This window comes from Mus caroli, chromosome 15, assembly GCF_900094665.2.
Source record: "Mus caroli chromosome 15, CAROLI_EIJ_v1.1, whole genome shotgun sequence".
Classification (NCBI taxonomy): Eukaryota; Metazoa; Chordata; class Mammalia; order Rodentia; family Muridae; genus Mus; species Mus caroli.
The window spans coordinates 16,538,270-16,560,823 of record NC_034584.1 but is presented as its reverse complement, the minus strand read 5'-3'; the positions used below and the strand labels follow the sequence as shown (position 1 = coordinate 16,560,823).

Below are 22,554 nucleotides of genomic sequence, written 5' to 3'. Positions count from 1 at the left end.
TGCAGAAGCAGGTCCCAGGAAATACAATAAGGCAGAAACTTCACACAAAAAGATTAAATCAGGGAAGAAAGAAATGAAAATATGTGACATTTCAAAAAGAGCAAGATACAGAGCATATGAAAGTCAGTTTTCTAGAATAATCAATGCTCCAAATACTTTGAAAAATTATCATATTTGAGCTAGCAAAAGGTAAGTGTTCATTCCAAAAGAATATTCAATAAAAAGGTAAATTTGGAGTTCATTAAACTGATATATTTCTCAGAATTATAGGGTGGAGTAAAATACATACATAAATGCATACATATGTACATATATATGTGTGTGTATATATATGTATATGTATATATGTATATGTATATGTACATACAGATACATGCATTTAAATATATATGTATACAGATGGGGTAGATGCCCAGTGATGGAGTTCCAGGGTATTACTCTAGTGAACACTATGGGGATTCGATTTATAAGAAATGAAGATGGACAATCCAGAAAAAGTGGATCCCAGAATCTCAGAAGAAGTGAGAAGAAATGTTCTAAGTGAGGAAAAAAAATCCATCTCAAATGTTTCTGTGGATCAAATAATAAGAAGTGACAATGACCTTTGTGGTTTCCAACTGTGACACCAATAATAACAGGCTTGCTAAAGTCTTTTTTTTTTCTTATGTTTCAAAGGAAGCAATTGAAGAAAAATTCCAGATGGTGGATGTAGACAATATTTGTAAGGTACTTGCCTATAAAATGGACCAAGGTGAATTGGTTGAAGGAAAGGAAATAGCTTCCTAAGAAAGGTTTTAATTTAATGGATGTGATACAAGTCCATTAGTAGAGATTGTTCATTTAAAGCAGGCGAGAGGAGGAGAAAATAAGAGCGTATACTAGAGAGGGTGAGAACTGAATTAAGTTCACAATGGAAATTGTGACCACCCTTTGGCAAAATCATAAGAATAAGGATGAAATAACAAATTTATTGGGTGCATCCTAAAGTAAAAATTATCCTAAACATGTGGAGCAGACACAATGGAGTGGCAGGTGATATTATTGCTTACTATGACAGGTTTTTTTTTTTTAATAAAGTTAATGGTCAGCAGCTGGTAAATTTCAGAATTGCATTTATTTATTTATTTATTTATTTATTTATTTATTTATATTTTGGCTTCTCCCTGTTTCCTGTACTCCAGTTATTACCTCCAAGATGTGATTTATAATTTCAAGAGCTTGAATCCAAGAACCTACAGGTAATCCAGCTATCCTGATGTACTGAAGCAGATATAGAGAATCCCAGTCCTTCAGAAACTGATGGGTCTCCCCTCCCCCATCAAGAAGCATCCTTTGCATATACAGCCATAAGAAGCACACATTATAATAGACAACATAATAATTGAGAGAAAATCAAAATCAGTCTTAAACAAAGTTGTCTTACATGATTATCCCAATGTGTCAGCACAATATATTCCACTGGAAAATAGATGAATAAGTGACATTGTACTCTCTCAAATGGAGTTTGTCCACCTGCCTTATTGTCTTTCTGTGGCTTTTGCATAGCAATGGATGCAAGTACACCTATAATAATTCCTCTGATCACAAGGACTCGGGACACATGTTTGTTCCTTGACTATAAAGGCCATCCCTTGCTTCAGAGTCACTACCACATCCAGCATGTCACTGATTCTAGAATCCATACCTTCATCAACTTTAGAATGATAAACTTTTGGAGTAAGATGGAGCATAGACACTCTGTCCTCTTCCAGCTTATTGATCCTCCTATGACAGTTAAGTCTGTGTTACCTTGAAGACTGTGAATGAGAATATCATTAAAATAAATTACTTGTGAACTTAGTCTAAATAAGCAGAATACACTCAACAATGAAGAATGGATTCCATTCAATAAGTCCAAGGACCGAATAGAAGAAACATTTCTGTTTTTCACCAAGCAATCATTACTTGGCACACTGTCTATACATAATTTGTACTGTGTTCTCCCCTGGGCCTATTGCTTGGCTACCTACACTGAAAATATAGTATTCAATTTCATAATTATGAGACAATGTTTGAAAATAAATATTTATATTTTCCTATACATATTGATTATCTTTTCTATAGTATAATGCCTGATGGTCTTTAAAAAAAATTCATGACATTTTGTCAATTCATCATCAAGTGAAAGCAAAGATAAAGTTCTTCAGTGACTATCAGAGATCAGCACATGGACCCTGACTGGCCTCTGTGTTCTTTCCACACAGAGTTGAAGGACCCCACAATAATTCAGTCACGTATCTTCCAAACTCCCTACCCTTCAAAGGCAAGGTAATGTCAAGATTCAGGATGGTGTTGTATCAAGAGAGAACCTGGGCCTACCTATGCCTAAATAAACCCTTCAACTGGCATTGAGATATGATCTTGGCACATCAGTTTTTACTCTGGTAGGAATGTTCTGAATAGGAGAAAGGAAAAGGCTGTAACTCAAGAATAATATGTGTAAATACTGTGGATTTATTTTACATCTTTTAGTATGCAATAGGGGCCTGCACTGAGAAAGAATTTGCTGAAAGCACATTTTGTTTAAAATGTGTGTGTTAATTTTACAAATAAAATAAATGAGCACAGGTATAAGAAGAAATATAGTACAATTCCAGGTGTATCTTGGTAGGTTTATCTATATTCTACAAGAGTTAATGCTTGAGGTCTCTGCATATTTATGTGTACCGAAAGTTAGCTTTGCCAAATTATCAGGCTCTATTGCTGCAGCAAGCTGTGTAACCTGACAAAATACCTCCTCCCTGGTATGGCTGAAGGACAGGTTTTATTGCAGAAATGAGAGAAGAGCCAGAGGCATCTGAAAGATTCCAGAGAAAAGAGAGAAAGTAGTGAATGAACATGGCCAGAAGAAACTGGTTGAGAAAAGTGGTGCAGAACAGAGCAGGAAGCATAAAGCATAAAGCATAAAGTGAATGATAATATGTGAGAGAATATAGGGAAGAGAGCAAGAGACAGAGAGAGATAGATACAGACAGAAACAGAAAGACATATAGAGAAAGACAGGGACAGACAGACAGAGCCAAACAGAGATGGAGAGACAGAGAGAGACAGAGAGAGACAGACAGTGAGACATAAAAAGGAGATATGAGAAAGAAAGAGAAAGAGAGAAATAATAGAAGAGAGGTAGAGAAAGAGAGAAAGAATATGAGAAAACCCAACTAAAATAGCAGGGTTATAAAGAGAGAGTGGCTAGGTAGGGTAGGGGAGGAGTTGAGAAGAGATAGTATGCAAGTAGGGATTGAATCTGTGTAATGGTTACTTGTGATAAGAAGGTATCCTGGAGCCTAGAATGCAATTTGTTATGTTAATAGGACCACAAGAAGCCATTTGTTCCTTGGCCTTTGAAATTTGAAAAAAAAATGGTGTTTTCTTTGGATCTGACACAGGCCATCATGGAAAATACATGGTCTCTACCTCTACCAGTACTATGTTCTTTTCTGAAATGACCAGCTAAGGTCATGACCTAGTTCACTTTGAAATTCCTGACTATGATTTTTCACGTCTCGTACAAGTTGGACAGTGGCCCTTGTCCAAATGATGAACTAAAGTCATCCTGCTCGATCTAATATGTAAGAAAATCTCTGGTGTTAAGGAGAAACTATCAGCTGCCAAGCAAGTAGTGTCTACTGACAACTTGACATGTCTATGACCCTTTTGATGGTTCTTTAACAGAGGAAGCTCTTAGGAATTTCCTGAGGGTGCCTGGCCTTCTACAACAAAATTCCCTGTTTGTGTGAATACGAATCAGTATGAATGGGCCAGGAGTCCAGTGTGTATGTCACCACCTATTTTACCACACTGCTGGGGTAAGTACCAGGGGTATTCTTGTAACCAGTGGCCACATCTGCAACAATCCAGGGAAATACAAGAGCCTGGGAGGAAAGTAAATAGATGGCTGAGATTTTAATATTTTAATATTTTAGAAGTAATAAAACATGTCCAAAGATTGTATGTTAAAAGGAATGGGCCATGATTCTGTTTAAGGTTCCTCCATCTAGTCCTTTCTTTCTCTGACATCACAGGAGTAGTTTTCTTTCTTCGCAGTTTCAATTTAGCAAAACAGCTAAGGAAAATTCAGGATCCTTTAAAAGAACATCTAATAGGCAGGTATATAACATATTTTAATGTTTGTCTAATGTCATTCCAAAACTAGAGAAACATTTTCTCTTGACAACCCAGCAAATCTCTAGCAATATATTAGGTCTCTCCTTGCTTCTTAGAGCACTTCCAAAGATACTGTTTTTGTAGCACTCACACTGAAACCTGAATTTTCTGATCTAAGTGTTTTCTCTTCCTGGTAAACTGTAAGAATCACTATTATATTTTACTTATTTTTATGTCTTGAATTCTTAGCTCAATGTTCAGAATATAAATGTTCAAAGTACCTGTAGAATATCATAGGATATTTGTTTTCCTACCCACTGAAGAGCCCAACCCTAAATTCTATACAAAACACAACTTGATTGAGAAATCAAGGAGATATGTGATTTTGTTTTTATTTATGTATTTGGTTGTTTTGTTTGGTTGTGAGGTTTGTTTCTGAATATATGACTAAAACTAAAGAATTAAAGTAAAAAAGCTAAATGATTCTATTTTTAAACTATACAGGCCAGACCAATTTCCAGTGATAAATGCCATCTCCTCAATGCTAGGATGATGTCATCTTAATTTCCAGGTTGTTTTTCTAATCTGATGTTGTAGAAGTTAAAGAAAAAGTAGATAAACTGTCTCTGCATCACCAAAAAAGGTAGGGGAAATGTGAAATTGTATGCTGATATGTGACCTTCCCAGAAAACAGTTATTACTAGAGTTGCAATTTTTTCATTCCCAGATATATGAGTTCCTGACAGGGTGTCCAACAGAGTCCCCGCTTGATTTCCCTGGTAAGTCACTAAAACACTTCCCTAAACACAAAGTAAATGGTACACGGTGTGATTAAGTTCTATCCAAATGGCATTCATTCTAATTTTGATACGTGATTTGGTAATATTAACCTTCTCAGTGTAACAAGATTTGTTTCTTGATTTTGATGCTAGATGGAGTTAAGCCTTGAAAACTAGATACACCTGCAAAGGCACAATAGAATTAAGAGGAATCAAAACTTAGTGCCATAACTTAAAAGAAAAGTCTCACATTGAATGAGCACCCATTTTGCATGTTAAACAAGTCAGAAGTAAAACTTCAACCCTGAGTCATGGTATCACAATAATAAAAAAATGAAATTAAATTTGAATTGAATCAAACATTCAGTTTGATTCTATTCACAAAACAATATTAAAACAATCTGCTAGAATACTAAAACTAACACATAGTTTTAACAGAATTTTCATATATACATATTTCAATTACATTAAAAATCTCAAGTTAGATCTACCTTGTAAAACCATTAATATCTGATACATGGTTAGTTAGGTAAAGGGTTTTCCTCTTTTNTNTTNTTTNTTTTTTTTTTTTTTTTTGAGTTTGGGAGTGATCCTACAACAATATGAACTAACCAGTCCCTCTTTTCTATTCTTAATTGGAAATTAAAAATTTCTCCTCATTATTGAAGTTGTATAAATTCAAAATATTAAAATTTTAATATTTGTTATTATTCTCTTATTTTAGTTTTTCTTTATTGTCTACATAAGTTTTGTTAAATAAGTATAGTGGATATGATCATAATATATATCTTTAAATAACACAATTATTTTTCAATATGAAAAGAAGAAAACATATATTTGGCCATTTTGATATGCTTTATGATCTACAGTAAATAACACCATGTAAATTGCTATATATTGTTATTAAAATACTCACAAGCTTTTATTGAACTGTGAGTGTATTGAGACAATCATAGACCAATCTGCTAAAATTAAGTATGAATTCAAACTTAACTCTGGTCTCTAACAGGATCTATTATTAAGCTATAGAGTTTATTACTGACCATAGTTAATATGCTGTCACATTTTTATCTCAGTCATTCTCTCTATATTTATATTCATGTTCTGTCTTCACATTATTGGCATGGAGGTTATCATGGCACCTCAAATGTGATTGAGAGCTGACATGCACACTCTAGACAAGTTTCTTCATTAAATTCTAAAACCACTCATTTTATCAATTCAGTCACAGCAATGACAATCATCCTAGACTAATCAATTGTTTCTTTCCATAGATACAATAAGTAAGAAGCTTGATCCATTCTCTTCTTTAGATATTTTTTAAAAGAATTATTCAATCACATTGTCCTTTTTAAAGACTAGAGTTCCCAAAGGTAGGATTAGCTCGCCCAATTCCTAAGTTTCAGCACATTTAAGAATGGCAGAATTGAAGTATACCAGCAAGGACACATGTGTATCTACAGATATTGAACACAAGATTGTAACTAACCTGCCTCACCCTGAAAGAAAAGAAAAACGAAAATAGAGATTATTTTCATGGAGAGAAAACTTGAAATAAGACCCATCATTTAAAGAAAGTCACAGGACAAATACAAACAAATAAATAAATATAGTTAGCCTATGTGATTATAATTATGCAACTTTTTCTTACAATGTACTATTGAAGAAATTCATAATATAATTCAAAGATGGAAGAAAGCATAATATTATGCATCATGTATATATCCAGGGGAAAAAAAAAAGGTCAGGACACAGAATGGCAAAAAGTAGATATAAAAGGACAAATAGAAGATTGGCTACATTTCAATTATTATTGTTGTTGTTGTTTTGTTGTTGCTGTGATAATTTCATATACATATAGTTTGCACATCAACCACTTATACTTACCACATTCTCCCCTCCTGTCCACCCTCAATCCTCCTTTAAATCATGAATCCTCTTAATTTGTACAAATGTTCTTATATTACGTACCAAAATTAGCCATAGGTACCTGTATGACTGTAGGTTTAGAGCTACCCAAGGAAGCTTGGTAGACTCACAAGAGTGCATCCAGGTAAAGACTGACCTCCACTCTTCGTAGGCATATTTTGTTTTTTTGAAGGATTTCCTAATACCAATCCCAACTGATCAGTCCACATTTTCATAACCCTAAATCCCCAGACACCTCCCTGTCGAAAGCTTTCAAAACACTATATTTTCAGCTTTACCTCGACTCCATGATGCTATTTCACTAGTCTTTAATTGATTTCTCATCTGTTCATTTTCACTAATATCTTGGCCTATACTATATGTTTTAATTTCTTATGACTGGAGCATCATTTGTTTTTCTCCAGAGCACTTGAACCTGAGTGGAATTTAGATATTTTCAGAGATGATGGCAGGTAAGGAGTGACATAGCCATATCCATTGGAAAGTCAAGAAGCCAGCACAGCTCTTTGACAGAGTTCCAGCAAAGCTGAGCTCAATGATGCAATCACTGTCATTCTGTCTCGTTTTTAAGTTTTCCTCTCTGCCCTTTGCATTCTAGAGAACTTTCTGCGTTATAATTCATTCTATGTCTTTTCTGGAGAACATTAAAAAGAAACAGAAGCACCAACTATTCTTAAACAGAAAGCAAAAACATCTTACATATGTGATGATTGTATTCTAAAAACAAAACCAAAACAAACAAACAAAAAACCCGTTGTGTGAAGTCGAGTCTTAATATAACTATATGGTCCTATTTGGAATTACACCTTATGCCCTGGAGATCATGTTCAGCTCTTATAATCACAAAGTTAGAAATTTCTCTATGAGGTCTAATCAATATAATTGGAACAAGATAACCTTAGAGATACTTGACAAACTGAGTAGTGAGGAGATAATGCTAACAAATTCAAGACCTTTTTTCACAATCCATTTAGACCTCTTTGAAAATATAGTTTAATGATAGGGCATCATTCAGGTTACACCACTGGAGGCAAAGAACTTAGCTAATTAGATTAAGTAAAATAATTCTTACTACATTATGGTGTAGATGATGAAATGATGTAGTGAGAGGGGTTAGGTATGAGGGTTTGCTATTCATAAAAAGACCAGTTCAGATGTTTTGTTTGTCTGCAGTGCTTTAAAAATACAGATACCACCAGCCTGATGGCGGGCTCTTTTATAATAAATGTGTTTGATTTCACAGAGACATTCTTTAGTTCTTCGAATTAGAGATACAGGGCTGATAATAATAATAAAACTTATTCTATTTCTACTTTCAAATTTTGATTGAACTTTTAACACTGGGCATATAATGAATAGTCACACACATGTCCAGAAACAAAAATGATACAATGCAGTACTCTTTGGATAATTGTTAGTCTGTCTTTGTTCTGCGAAACCTGAATAAGTAAGGAGCGATATGATTGCTAGTTAGTCTGAGCTGCTAGATTCCCCAGACCACTGCATCTCCCTTACTCCTGTTTCACTCTCTTACTCCTTCCTCACTCCTGTAAGAGTGACCCCCTCTCTGGTCACTCTGCTGATCGCTGGAGGAGGCACTGGCAGATGTACATCGTGGTATAATGACAAACCTATATCCCACATGTCCAGGGCTAATATTTTATGTGGATTATCAGTTTCTACAACTAGGAGATGAAAATGAAAACCTGAGAGAATTACAGCTTTTAATGCTGGGAGACTGAATGTGACAGTATCACACAAAGTGTGTGTTTAAGTTGCAAATGTCATCATTAGTAAAAACAATTTCAACAAGAATTAAAATGTGCTTCTCAGCCCTTTGGTGTTCCTCAGCTGAGGATTCTTTCTTTACCTCTGTACCAAAATTTTTAAATGGGATTATTTGAATTTCTGGATTCCAGCTTCTTGAGCTCTTTGTACATATTGGATATTAGTCCCCTATCAGATTTAGGATTGGTAAAAATCCTTTCCCAATCTGTTGGTGGCCTTTTTGTCTTATTGACAGTGACTTTTGCCTTACAGAAGCTTTGCAATTTTATGAGGTCCCATTTGTCAATTCTTGATCTTACAGCACAAGCCATTGCTGTTCTTTTCAGGAAATTTTCCCCTGTGCCCATATCTTCGAGGCTTTTCCCCACTTTCTCCTCTATTAATTTCAGTGTCTCTGGTTTTAGGTGGATGTTTTGATCCACTTAGAATTGAGCTTTGTACAAGGAGATAAGGATGTATCAATTCGCTTTCTTCTACATGATAACCGCCAGTTGTGCCAACACCATTTGTTGAAAATGCTGCCTTTTTTCCACTAGATGGTTTTAGGTCCCTTGTCAATTATAAAGTGACCATAGGTGTGTGGATTCATTTCTGGGTCTTTAATTCTATTCCATTGATCTACCTGTCTGTCACTATACCAGTACCATGCAGTATTTATCACAATTGCTCTGTAGTACAGCTTAATGTCAGGCATGGTGATTCCACCCAAGGCTCTTTTGTTGTTGAGAATAGCTTTTGCTATCCTAGGTTTTTTATTATTACAGATGAATTTGCAAATTGTCCTTTCTATCTCAGTGAAGAATTGAGTTGGAATTTTGATGGGGATTGCATTGAATTTGTACATTGCTTTCAGCAGGATAGCCATTTTTACTATATTAATCCTGACAATCCATGAGCATGGGAGGTCTTTCCATCTTCTGAGATCTTCTTCAATTTCTTTCTTCAGAGACTTGAAGTTCTTATTACACATATCTTTCACTTCCCTAGTTAGAGTCACACCAAGGTATTTTATATTATTTGTGACTATTGTGAAGGGTGGTGTTTCCCTAATTTCTTTCTTAGTTCGTTTATCCTTTGTGTATAGAAAAGCCATTAATTTGTTTGAGTTAATTTTATATCCATCTACTGCACTGAAGTTGTTTATTAGGTTTAGGAGTTCTCTGGTAGAATTTTTGGGGTCACTTATATATACTATCATAGCATCTGCAAATAGTGATAGTTTGACTTTTTCCTTTCCAATTTGTATCCCTTTGATGTCCTTTTGTTTTCGAATTGCTCTGGTAGAATTTCAAGCACTATATTGAATAGGTAAGGAGAAAGTGGGCAGTCTTGTCTAGTCCCTGAATTTAGTGGGATTGCCTTGAGTGTCTCTCTATTTAGTTTGATGTTGGCTACTGGTTTGCTATATATTGCTTTTATTATGTATAAGTATGGGCCTTGAATTCCTGATCTTTCCAAGACTTTTATCATGAAGGGGTGTTGGATTTTGTCAAAGGCTTTCTCAGCACCTAATGAGATAATCATGTGGTTTTTGTCTTTGAGTTTGTTTATAAGGTGGATTACATTGATGGATTTCTGTATATTAAATCATCCCTGCATATCTGGGATGAAGCCTACTTGGTCATGATGGATGATCCTTTTGATGTGTTCTTGGATTCTGTTTGCAAGGATTTTATTGAATATTTTTGCAGGGAAATGAAAATCAAAACAACCTTGAGATTTCACCTCACACCAGTCAGAATGGCTAAGATCAAAATTTCAGGTAACAGCAGATGCTGGTGAGGATGTGGAGAAAGAAGAACATTCCTCCATTGCTGCTGGGATCGCAAGCTTGTACAAACACTCTGGAAGTCAGTCTGGTGGTTCCACAGAAAATTGGACATAATACTACCAGAAGATCCAGCAATACCTCTCCTGGGCATACACCCAGAAGATGTTCCAACTGGTAATAAGAACACATGCTCCACTATGTTAATAGCAGTCTTATTTATTATAGCCAGAATCTGGAAAGAACCCAGATGTTCCTCAACAGAAGAATGGATACAGAAAATGTGGTACTTTTACACAATGTAGTACTACTCAGCTATTAAAAATATAATAATATAATAATATAACAACTATTAAAAACAATGAATTTATGAAATCTTGGACAAATGGATGTATCTGGAGGATATCATCCTTAGTGAGGCAACCCAAACACAAAAGAAGTCATTAGATATGCACTCACTGATAAGTGAATATTAGAAACAGAACACCCAAGATTCAATTTGCAAAACAAAAGAAAAATCAAGAAGAGGGAAGACCAACGGGTGGATACTTCATTTCTCCTTAGAATATGGAACAAAATACTCATGAAAGGAGTTACAGAGACAAAGTTTGGAGCTAAGACGAAAGGATGGACTATCCAGAGACTACCCCACCTGGGCATCCATTCCATAATCAGCCACCAAACCCAGACACTATTGCATATGCCAGCAAGATTTTGCTGAAGGGACCCTGTTACAGCTGTCTCATATGAGGCTATGCCAGTGCCTGACAAATACACAAGTAGATGCTCACAGTTATCTATAAGATGGAACACAGGGCCCCCAGTGGAGAAGCTAGAGAAAGCACCCAAGGACCTGAAGGGGTCTGCAACCCTATAGGTGGATCAACAATATGAACTACCCTTTACCCCCAGAGCTCCTGTCTCTAGCTGCATATGTAGCAGAAGATGGCCTAGTTGGCCATCACTGGGGAGAGGCCCCTCGGTATTGCAAGCTTTATGTGCCCCAGTATAGGGGAACGCCAGGGCCAAGAAGAGGGAGTGGTTGGGTAGGGGAACAGGGAGGGGGCGGTGTATAAGGATCTTTCAGGATAGCATTTGAAATGTATATAAAGAAAATATCTAATAAAAATATTGAAAAGAAAGAAAACAAAAAACAAACAAAAAAGAAATTTAAATGTGTAACGTGTAAATGTTGATATCAATGGCTTCCTTGTTATTTCTCATAATCATGTAAGTTTTATTTTGGTGTCATTCTCACTGCACGAAAACCAAGTGTTACTTAATTCCCAGACATCATTCATCTAGTATATGGTCAATAAACTCGCCTTTAATCTATATATTTGAATCCATTAGTATAGATTCAAAATAACCAGAACATCCCTGTATTCTGTTTCCAAAGTGTTCTTTATGCATTTATTCATAGCTTGGCTTGTTCCAGGAGGGATTAAATGTGACCACAATACATATGCATGGCAAAATAAAAATAAGTTGCAAAGGATGAGTAAGATTGTGCCAGTGAGTGATGTGGAGAGATGATCTTTTTATTAATGCTTAAGGAACAGTTCTAACTGAAGGCTTCTCCTGACACTGGGTGTCATACATATATCGCCATGTATGCATAAAATGAGAGGGGACAGCTGAGAAAACTTTAATCTGACCTATTTGACAGGTTTATTATATACTTAAATCACAAAGCAAATACACTTATGGGTAGAAAACACTATGTCTGAAGGCATGCTAGAAATGAAGATTTGACTTCTTTCCAGTCTTGCTGCTGCATATTTTGCTGACTAGAAATATCTCATTTTGAGAGAATAAAATGTACTTGTCTGTGCCCTCATTTACATTTTATAAGGCATGAAATATAGCGATGAGTTGGTGGATGTGCTTCCACTGGAGATGGAAATTCACGTTTGCTAATGAAATAAGACACATTTATTAAATGCCCACGATACATGAGGGTCTATTCTGAGCTTGTTACAAAGCAGTGATATAGAGAGATGAACACAGTCGGCTTCTGAGTGCTGATACCTTAGCAAAAGCAGAGACACATGAAAAATTCTGAGACCGATGAAGTTGCTCCATTGGGCAAAGAGCATACAGGCAAAGGGTGGGTTATTAACACAACTGAGGAGACTGAACTACAAAGGGTCAAAAAGTTAAGGCACTAAATAGGACTCATGGAGCTTGCATGACAAATCAGACCTACTATGTAAAGGAGACTCTCAGAAATATACTGTTTTCTATTCTGATAACAGCAAAATTGGCTTCCAAACACTCTCAATTTAGAAAGAAATGAGTAAATTCATGGTCATCATATGAGAAACTACTAGTTAATGTAAATAAATAAAAAACATACAGTTATGATTAAATTATGGTGGAGACCATTACCAATGGAATTTGCAGATATGTGAGGAAGACAAGATTGGACACAAAAAGGAAGACTGTGGGTAAATTTACTGTCTACGCTGTCCTCCTGAATAATCTATTACAAAATTTCATTTAGATAAATGAAGAGCACAAGACCCTAATCAGATGAAATGACAAAGTTCTCAGGAAGTCTCCTTGTTTTGTTTTATTATATATGCTTATATTAAAATCTTTGCTGTACCTCTGTAGAGTTTTATCACAGTTGTTATTTCTGTTTGAAACCACAGTTTCTCACTGAAATCATAATTTCTTTGTCTTTTTGCTGATTGTTTTAGACCATATCAGGGGCTGCAGTGCTGAGAGAGGCTAATAGTTTCTGTTTCCACATTTGATATATAGTTACATGGACATGGAATTACAGGGAGAACACTCATATCACTCTTGAATTTTGAAATACTAAGAAAATAGCATTTTATACAATTTTGAAATTTTAAATATTTTAGTGGTTTGAATATGCTTGGCCCGTAGGGAGGGACACTATAGAATTGTGGACTTATTGGAGGAAGTACATCACTGTGAGTTTTAAGTGAGGTTTAAGGACTTTTGCTTAAGCTTCACTTATGGTGGAAAAGTTTCTTGCTGTTGCCTTTGGGTGACAAGGTAGAACTTTCTGCTCTTATAGTACCCTGTCTTCCTGGACACTACCAGGCTTCCCACCCTTATGATAGTGGACTGAACCTCTTAAAGTGTAAGCTATCCCAAACTAAATATTTACCATTTTAAGAGTTACCCTGGTGATCATGTCTCTTCACAGCAATAAAACCCTAACTGAGACAGATATTAATATAGAGTGTGTTAAAGAAGAGATGTTGGTGTCCTACTTTGAGAGGCTTGTAAAGATTGATATATTTCCTTCTAATAATCATAGGTAAAAACTATTAATAAAACAAATAAAGGCAGATATGATATACTTCGATGGTACAAGGGGCATATTAACAATTAAAATAAATGAGTTTTCTCACACCCTTAATGCATATATTGAAAACAACTAGATGTTATTTACCATTTATTTTAAAATATTTATATTTTCAGTTAATAAAATTGCCTGGTTCAGAAGAAAAATAAATTTGCTCAGAAGGTTATCTGATAATAAATGTATATGGAAATGCTACATTTGGAGATAAAATTTTATTGTTTGCAGGTGGGATCCACCACAAGACCAATATCGTTTAATAAAATATTATTCTCAGTCAGAAAACCACAGGGATATTTTCACATGTCTATTTATTGTTTAACTAGTCACAACAGCCAAGATAGGGAAGGAGTCTAGACATTTATAAGCAAATGAGTGAATGAAGGAAATTTGGCTCAAATACACTGTGGAATTTTATTTAGACATAAAGAATAACATGATGTCAATTGCAAGAGAATGATGGAACCAGAATTGATCGTGAAAAATTACATAAAATTACATGCTTTATCTCCTATGTGGAATCTATAAACTTATCTACAGCTTTATGTGGAATCTATAAAATTATAATAACTATATGAACACAAATATAAACAGAAAGGGAAAGAAAAACATTAAAGAGGAAAGAGGTGACTACAACAAAGAATAACAAATGGAAGGAAGAGAAAAATACTGCGTGGCTTTCTCACATATATTTTCATATATATATATATATGTATATATATGTATACACACATGTAGATATCTTAAATTCTATAGTATAGTATCTAGTATCTACTATCTAGTATCTATCTAGTATCTAGTATCTAGTATATATAGGAACCTGTGTGACAACCTTTTGAAGTAAGGAGCCATTATGTTGTATTGATAAAAATGTTTCAATTTACTGTAAGAACTTTGTGTGTTTCCTGGAGCCTGACCACCCCTAACTCATGATCTTGACTTGTTTTTGAGAACACCCTGACCCTGCCTGAGCATCTTTAATCCTTATGATGCTCCCAGTCACCCTCCCTATTAGTTAGATACTAACTAATATCTAATTAGTTGATATTGTTCTAGTTATGGGTGGCAACCACATCCTGCTTTTTGTTTTTTGTTTTTTGGGAGATTTTAAAAATATTTTTCTGAATTTCCCCTATGCCCATTATCTCTCTTCTGTAAACCTGCTTTGCATCTACTTATGATTTTTCTAGTTCAAAGAGAGAAGAGGTGAAAACATAGTAAGAAAGGGGTGGATAGGTGACATAGCTAAGTAAACTTTTACATTGCTTTGTAATACTTAGACTTGTCTAAGAAGTGTTTGCTCACAATTGTTTACTACTTTAACTCACCAAATGTATGAGTTATAATAAATTTGTTTGATGCCTGAGTTAATTCACTAGCTAAATCTGGCATATATCTTCAGTTGATGATCTTTTCATTTGAAATTCTTCCTTTAATTTCTTATTACTAACAAGCATGATTTTTTGTTAGTCATTTTATTTGTTTACTTTTCAAATGATGTCCCCCTTCCCGGTTACCCTTTCATAACCCCCATCCCATCCCCTTCCTTCACAGGATGAAAGGCCTCCCCTCTCACTGATGGCAGATAAGGCCATCTGCTGCTACATATGTATCTGGTTGGTGATTTAGTCCCTGGGAGCTCTGGGTGGTCCAGTTAGTTGATATTGTTCTTCCTATTGGTTTTCATTACCCTTCAGCTCCTTCGGTCCCTCCCCTAGCTCTTCCATTGAGGTCCCTGGGCTCAGTCTGATGGTTGGTTCTGGGTATCTGCATCTGCTTTGGTCAGGTGCTGGTAGAACCTCTCAGCAAACAGTCATATGAGGCTCTTGTCAGCAAGCACTTCTTGGCATCTGAGTTTGGTGTCTACAGATGAGATGTATCTATAGGTGGAACAGTCTCTGCATGGACCTTCTTTCAGCCTATGTTTCTTTCTTTTTTTTTTTTTTTTTTTTTTTTTGTCTGTCTTTCCTTTGGACAGGAACATTTCTGGGTTAAAATTTTTTAGATGAATGGTTGACACCATCTCTCAGCTGAGTGCCGTGCCTATCTACTGGAGGTGGTCTCTACAAATTCTAGCTCCACTTTGATACAAGTACAAATTTTAATGATACCTGAAAATTACCTCATCTCTTTTTTTATGTCATGATAGAAACTGAAAGACTGGTTCAAGAAAACCATAGATTTAGCTCATTCCATTTTATATATAGTATATCTTGAAAATTGATATTATGTATATATGTACATATAGTATATTAAATTATATCAAACTATATGACTCATGTTATATAATGTCTAATTAGTATATACCAGGCAGGCTGTGAATATTTTTAGTCATAGCAAGTTAATCCTAAAATTCCATATAAATTACCAAATGCAGAATGTAAGAATGATGTAAATGCATACTGTCCATAAACAATTAATGTGGTCAGTTCCAGGTGAAGGTAAATCATGTCCATTTCATAGATCTAGAAGTTGAGGTATAGATGTTTCCATGATTACCAAAGCAAGTTTCTAAGTACATGTGCTGGGTTTCTGTGTAAGCTATCTCTGCCCCTGAAAATAATCACAGTGTGACTATGAGCTTTCACTTTTATTATAATGATGTTTTTGTGCAGCAATCAAATTTCATGTTATTTTCCTCTCATGTTATGATGGGAAATAGATTTACAGATAAATGAAAGTTTATTCCCCTATTGCATATAGTATTTTTCTTGTACTCTGCAGCAGGTACAATTTTTTTTTAACATTTTTAGGCTAATATGGATATTTGTCAAGTTGTTTCTTTTATTATGAGAATCAAGGCAGGGATCCTTTCAAGACAACACTACAAGAGTCCATTCGAGGTCAGCGAGAATGTGCAGCAGTGGCAGCCAGTGAAGATGAGATCCTGTGTTCACCCTCTGAGTCATAGGATTCTACAAGCAATGTCAAAGGCATTCTCCAAAAAGCTCAGTTTTGTTGTACCTAATCTTTGAAGTGTATGCTGATCCTGATTGACAGGGACTTTGAAAATGAGCTTGTTGCTGTCTGATCAGTTCTCTACACATCGAATAATGCTCACTTTTTCCAATCTCCTAGTCTGGGGTCAGTTATTGAGGAGAAGGCCTTGTCTTTCACAAATCTTAGAAAGCAACACTTCATGAATTTCTTAACTTGAGACCTGTGCTAGGAAAGGGACCCCCATGTCCTACACTGTCTAAATAGCCAGGAATGGGAGACTGGCTAGCCCAGAGAACTAAGGTAGAAACAAACATGACTGGAAAAAAGTCAATGAAATGATTTTTAAGACATTCTGCTATACTCATAGATCAGTGCCATGTCCAGGCTTAGTCAAAGAGGCATACTGTAGCAGCAAAGAGGGAGTGGCACAGAGATCCACAACCACAGATTATTCCAAGAGAGAATCTAAATTTAAGGTTTCTATCAAATCATTCCTGTCTGAAATCAAAGAGCCAAAAAGAAGAGGCCCAGGGAAGATTGTGGGAATCAGAGGTGATGGAGGAGAACAGGAGAATATCGCCCACTGAATCAGCTAAGCAGGGTTCACATGGGTTCAGAGAGACTGAAGCAGCAAGCATTGGGTCTGCATGGGCCAGCAGAGGTCATCTGCATATATATTAACTGTGTATATGTTCTGGTGGAAATCCTAACAGTGGGATAATGTTTATCACTGACTCGTTTTTCCTGCTCTTGGGACACCTTTCTTTCTACTGTGTTGTCTTTTTCAACATGGATATGAAGGTCTTTTGCCTTCTCTTATTGTATCTTCTTTTCTCCTGTTTGACTATTGTTTCTTGGGTGCCCACCCCCATTTTTTTTTAATCAAGGGAAAATGGAGGGGGTAGAGTAGATATGGGGGAGAGCAGAGATGTGGGGTAAAGAAGAAAAAGAAGGAAGAGATGGAAGAAGAAGAGGTAGAAGAGCATAAGATAGAGGGCGAGGAGGGAGAAGAGGAGGAGGGAGAGGAGGAAAAAGAGGAGGAAGAAGTAGACTAGGAGGAGAAAAGCAACAACAAAAACAACTTCATGGACATACCTGTCTCTATTTTGCTATTTCTTCCACATCTATAAGCCACATTTTCATTGTCAATTCAGGACAACTCTTTGTATTTTGGAAGGGGTCATCACATCTTTCAATACTCTACTGTTCTGCAGGTGAGGAGTGACCACAGCACATATTAAATATTGCCAGAAGCAGCATTAGTATTTCAGAAGCAGCACAGCTCTTTGAGTACTTATCTGACCAAATTGAAAATCCCACTCAGCACGTTGTGCTTTTTTGATCCAAACAGACTTAGAATCCTGCTGTTTTTATATTAAACAGCAGTGCAGTCTTCATGGGTATCTGGCTTTTCAGTTGAAGTCTGTGATGTTGTTTCTGAAATCCAACTAGAGATTTCTGGTTAAGAGATTTGTAAGTTATCTAAACAGTGAGTTTTATATTTTCAGTATCTTATAATTTAAATGTAGTTTATTTTTCTTTTAGTTATGATAGGATATACATGATTCATTCATTTGATTGTCTAACAATACAATTAAATCCTTCAAGATTTTTCTGCAAAATGCACAAATGTACACACTTTAATTATTATTTGTAAGTTGTCTCTTGATACACTGACTGCATTCCAGGTTAGTTATATGAGTTTTGTTTTGTTTTGTTTTGTTTTGTTTTGTTAGGTAAATCTTTCTACGGAGCTCATTGCTTGTCTGCTTCTCCCTGACTGAACACATGATTACATTATCAATGGTGGCATGTTCTAAGAACAACAAAGTTCAGTTTTTCTTTCTTGTGAAGCAAGATAATTATAATTATTTGTGTTTCATTTATTTTATATATTCAAAATGTATGAATTTAATTTCCATACACTCATTTCTCAGTCATCATGTTGTCTTTAAAGAAAATACATGAAATAATCATTTCCCTGGAGGAGATTTTTCAACCTATAAAGAGTCAATGAAAGGGTTTTCAGAATGCTCATTTTATTTTATTTTATTTTTTTGAGTTCATTTATATGTAAGTTTAAAGAAATTAGGTTACAGTATCAAGAATGCAAATTACAAGCATGAGTTCTCATTTCATCATTCGTGAGATGTAGATTATTTAAATGGTTGTTTAATTGAAATTTAAAAATTGATGCTGAAATACAATGAAAAATTTTAGAATATATTCACCAGGTTCTGAAAGATAATTTGTCAGAAAAAGTACATTGGATAACAATAATGGAAAGCAAAGAGAGTTGCAACATAATAATTATAATTCCAGTTCATGAAGTCACAGTTTTCCTTATGCAAGTGTTGGATAATGTGGTCTAAATATCAAGGAGAAACTGGCTTATCCAGAAGCAGTATAATTAATGACAAGGCATTCCTCTTTCCTCAACAATCTCTCTTTGAAAGGTGTGTGCACATGGTAGGCAAGGAATATCTGATTCTATAAGCCTGTACATTTGATTTTCATGAGATTGGGCTATTTTAAACTTTACGTATTTTAATTTCATTACATTTTATTTGACTAATATTGTGCATTGGTTGGTGGAAGCATGCATGCCCTCTGGTGAGTAGGTGAACAGAGACTAACTTGCCAGAGTAGGTTCTTTCCCTTATGGCATGGCAATCCTGGGGGCAGGGGTGGGAGGCAGTGTGCTACACTGTGCTCATAGGCAGGAAGGAGACACAGAGGAGTATTGCTGCTTAGCATCCATTTTTCTTTTACTCACTCTGAGACTTAAGTGTAGTACGTGATACCCCATGAATTCAGGAAAATATTTCCAGAAAACAGCTCATAAACAGAACAAGGTGTGTTTTCTCTGCTGATTCTAAATTCAGAAATGATAACAATGAAGATTAAGCAACATAATAAGCTTTCAGTATATAAAGAAAATTCTGTTTTACATGGGAACAGAGAGACACCAGTAGACAGACAACTGTTTACTAATAGATAGATAAAAATAATGAAGGTTAGACCAGTGATATGCTTACAGTGTAAAGGCATATAATTCTTAAGAAGATGCAGTTGTTTTCAAACTCAGTTTTAACACTTACTATAATTTTTTTCTATTGATTTTTCAGATAATAATAAATAAACATATTTAGAAAAAAATAATGAAACATTTAATCTACAAAGAGTATAAAGTGAGATGATATTGCAAGAACAAAAAGTATGTTACATATAAATATTTTCATGAAGCTACAGGGAAAATATTTAAAAATTTAAGGCAAAATTTTATTTAAAAATATCACTAGATAATAAAATTTAATGATAAATCAAACAAACAAAAGATAATATTCACCTAAAGACATCTTCACAAGTAAATATAAGTATCAAAAATATGTACTGTCATTTATAAAACTTTTCTCAATATACAATTAGAACAATATTGCATAATTCAATACCATAAACTCATTTTAATGAATGATAACATGACTAATTTTATATAATAATTTTAAAGGGATTTGGGAACATTAGATAGCTTCTTAAATATTGTAGTGTAATTGGAAGATACTATCAGTCTATCTATCTATCTATCTATCTATCTATCTATCTATCTATCTATCATCTATCTATCTACCTATCTATCTATCTATCAACTATCTATATCGTTCCTATAAATCATCTAGGTGTCTAGAAAGCAAAATCAATGGAAGTATGAAATGGAATATTTTTTTGTGAATGTTGACACTGTTGTTATGTACTTGAACAGACTTGTTTTAAGTTTAAGAAGAAGCAAGTTCAATTAAAAGGACAAACATAAAAATTAAATTTAAAAATTAATGATTTTGCTTCAAATGATATATGAGGATTATATAATTAATCATGTAACAAGAAATAGAATCTAAATGAAATAGCAACAAAATAAAATATCCTAACAAATTTAAAATTATATTGTAATTTATTTGTTTCTAATGAAAAACAGCAAAGCAGAGTCTATGGAAGATTTTAAAGGCAGTATTTTAGCTGGGCATGGTGGCACACACCTTTAATCCTAGCACTTGGGAGACAGAGGCAAATGGATTTCTGAGTTTGAGGCCAGCCTGGTCTACAAAGTGAGTTCCAGGACAGCCAGGGCTACACAGAGAAACCCTGTCTTGAAAAAAAAAGGCAGTACTTTAGCTTGTATATCTCTATAAATTATATAAACTTGACATAAAGGAATACAATTAAAATATGTACTGACATAATGTGATGGAATTGAGTAAATATACAGGCCAACAGAAAGTCAAAGAACAAAGAGGTTATTCTACTGAAGAAATGGTTGTACTGATGAACAGGTCAGTTTTTAGCAGTAAAGATGGTTAAAGACACAGAAACAAATAGAGTGACAAAATGGCAGCAAGAATGGGTCAGAGAAACAAAGCCCCGAATAACACACCAGGAAGAAACACAACCCAGAATCATATGAAGAAACATGAAAGGAAAAGAGAACGAATAAATAGTAAAAAAATAACAGCTGGAAGCTTCCAGAGTCTACTAGAAGAGGTAGATAGATCAATGTACAAAAGCAATCACTCTTCCTGACAATAACAATAAACAACACAAGACTATAACTGGAAAATGCTATTTACAAGAAAAAACAGAAAGAGGAGATTTCTTGGGAATGAATGTGTCAAGAAAATACAATAAGTACAATTAAATAATTTTATTGTATTTTGTAGAAGAATTAAGTAAATTAAAATTTTTTGGATCCTTGAACAGATGGTTTAATATTAATGAGATTATGATAATAATCTCTTCATAGACTCAAATAATTAGAACAATATAACAAAGAAATGTTAATTTTTTACCTCTGAAATTCATTAGATTATCTTATGATATACTACATATGGATGAGAGAAAAGAGTTTGGACAAAGGGGAACCAATTTCAATTACCATTCAGTGAAATAAATAAAACAAAATGGCATTGACATAAGCACAGATACACAGGAGAAAGGAAAATATATACTTATTGATACATATGGCAAGAGAATGTATTGATAATTATCTCATCTCTTTAAAATGTAATATTATTATGTGTATATGTATGGTGCATTTGTTTGGATGCATGTGTCACAACATATATATGGAGCTCAAAGAACAATGCTTTAGATTTTTTTTTCTTACCTTCCAACTTTATTCAGCTTCTGAGATTAAACACATGTGTTCTGCCTTCCTTGACAACTAACTGTATTTAATCTACAGAGTGATCTCAGCACCCAGCTAATACAACTTTGAACAACATGTCTACATCAATGGGAATACAATATTTTTCAAAGAATAATGCTAGGACAAGTGTCTATACTCATAGAAAAGAATGAAATATTATACTATCCTCAAACTATGTTTAAAGATGAAATGGTTCATAGGTTAGGCATGGTGGTAAGCATGTGTACTCCTAAAATTTGGTAGAGACAGGAGTCCTGTGAACATGTTAGCCTAGGCTACTTATGAACTTAGTTTTATAAGGAGAAAGAACATCCTGAACACAAGAGAGGTGCTAAACTTGTAAATTGAAAAATATAATGCAAGAGTATTTTACTAAGTAGAACTTGGCAAATTATTCCCAGGAAAACAAAAGAGGAAAAAAAAAACAATACAATCAATTACATGGATTACAACCATTAAAATGTATAGGCTTTAAAAGACACCATTAAAAACCTAATAGTCATTTGCATTGCACTGGAATGGAAAATATTTACAAGTCACCCCCCCCACACACACACACACATTTGCACACACTCACATGTACACACGTACAAAATATGTATATGAAAGTATTTAAAATATACTCCATATAATCTGCAGTCAGACCTGGGCAGTGGTGGCACAC

The 22,554-nt window shown here is 34.7% G+C and overlaps 1 protein-coding gene across 2 annotated transcripts in view; it reads right to left on the bottom strand.

The window, feature by feature from the left end:
• Positions 1–22,554, bottom strand: part of Cdh12 (cadherin 12) — a 1,068,420-nt gene that overhangs the window by 820,281 nt on the left and 225,585 nt on the right. The window lies entirely within an intron of this gene.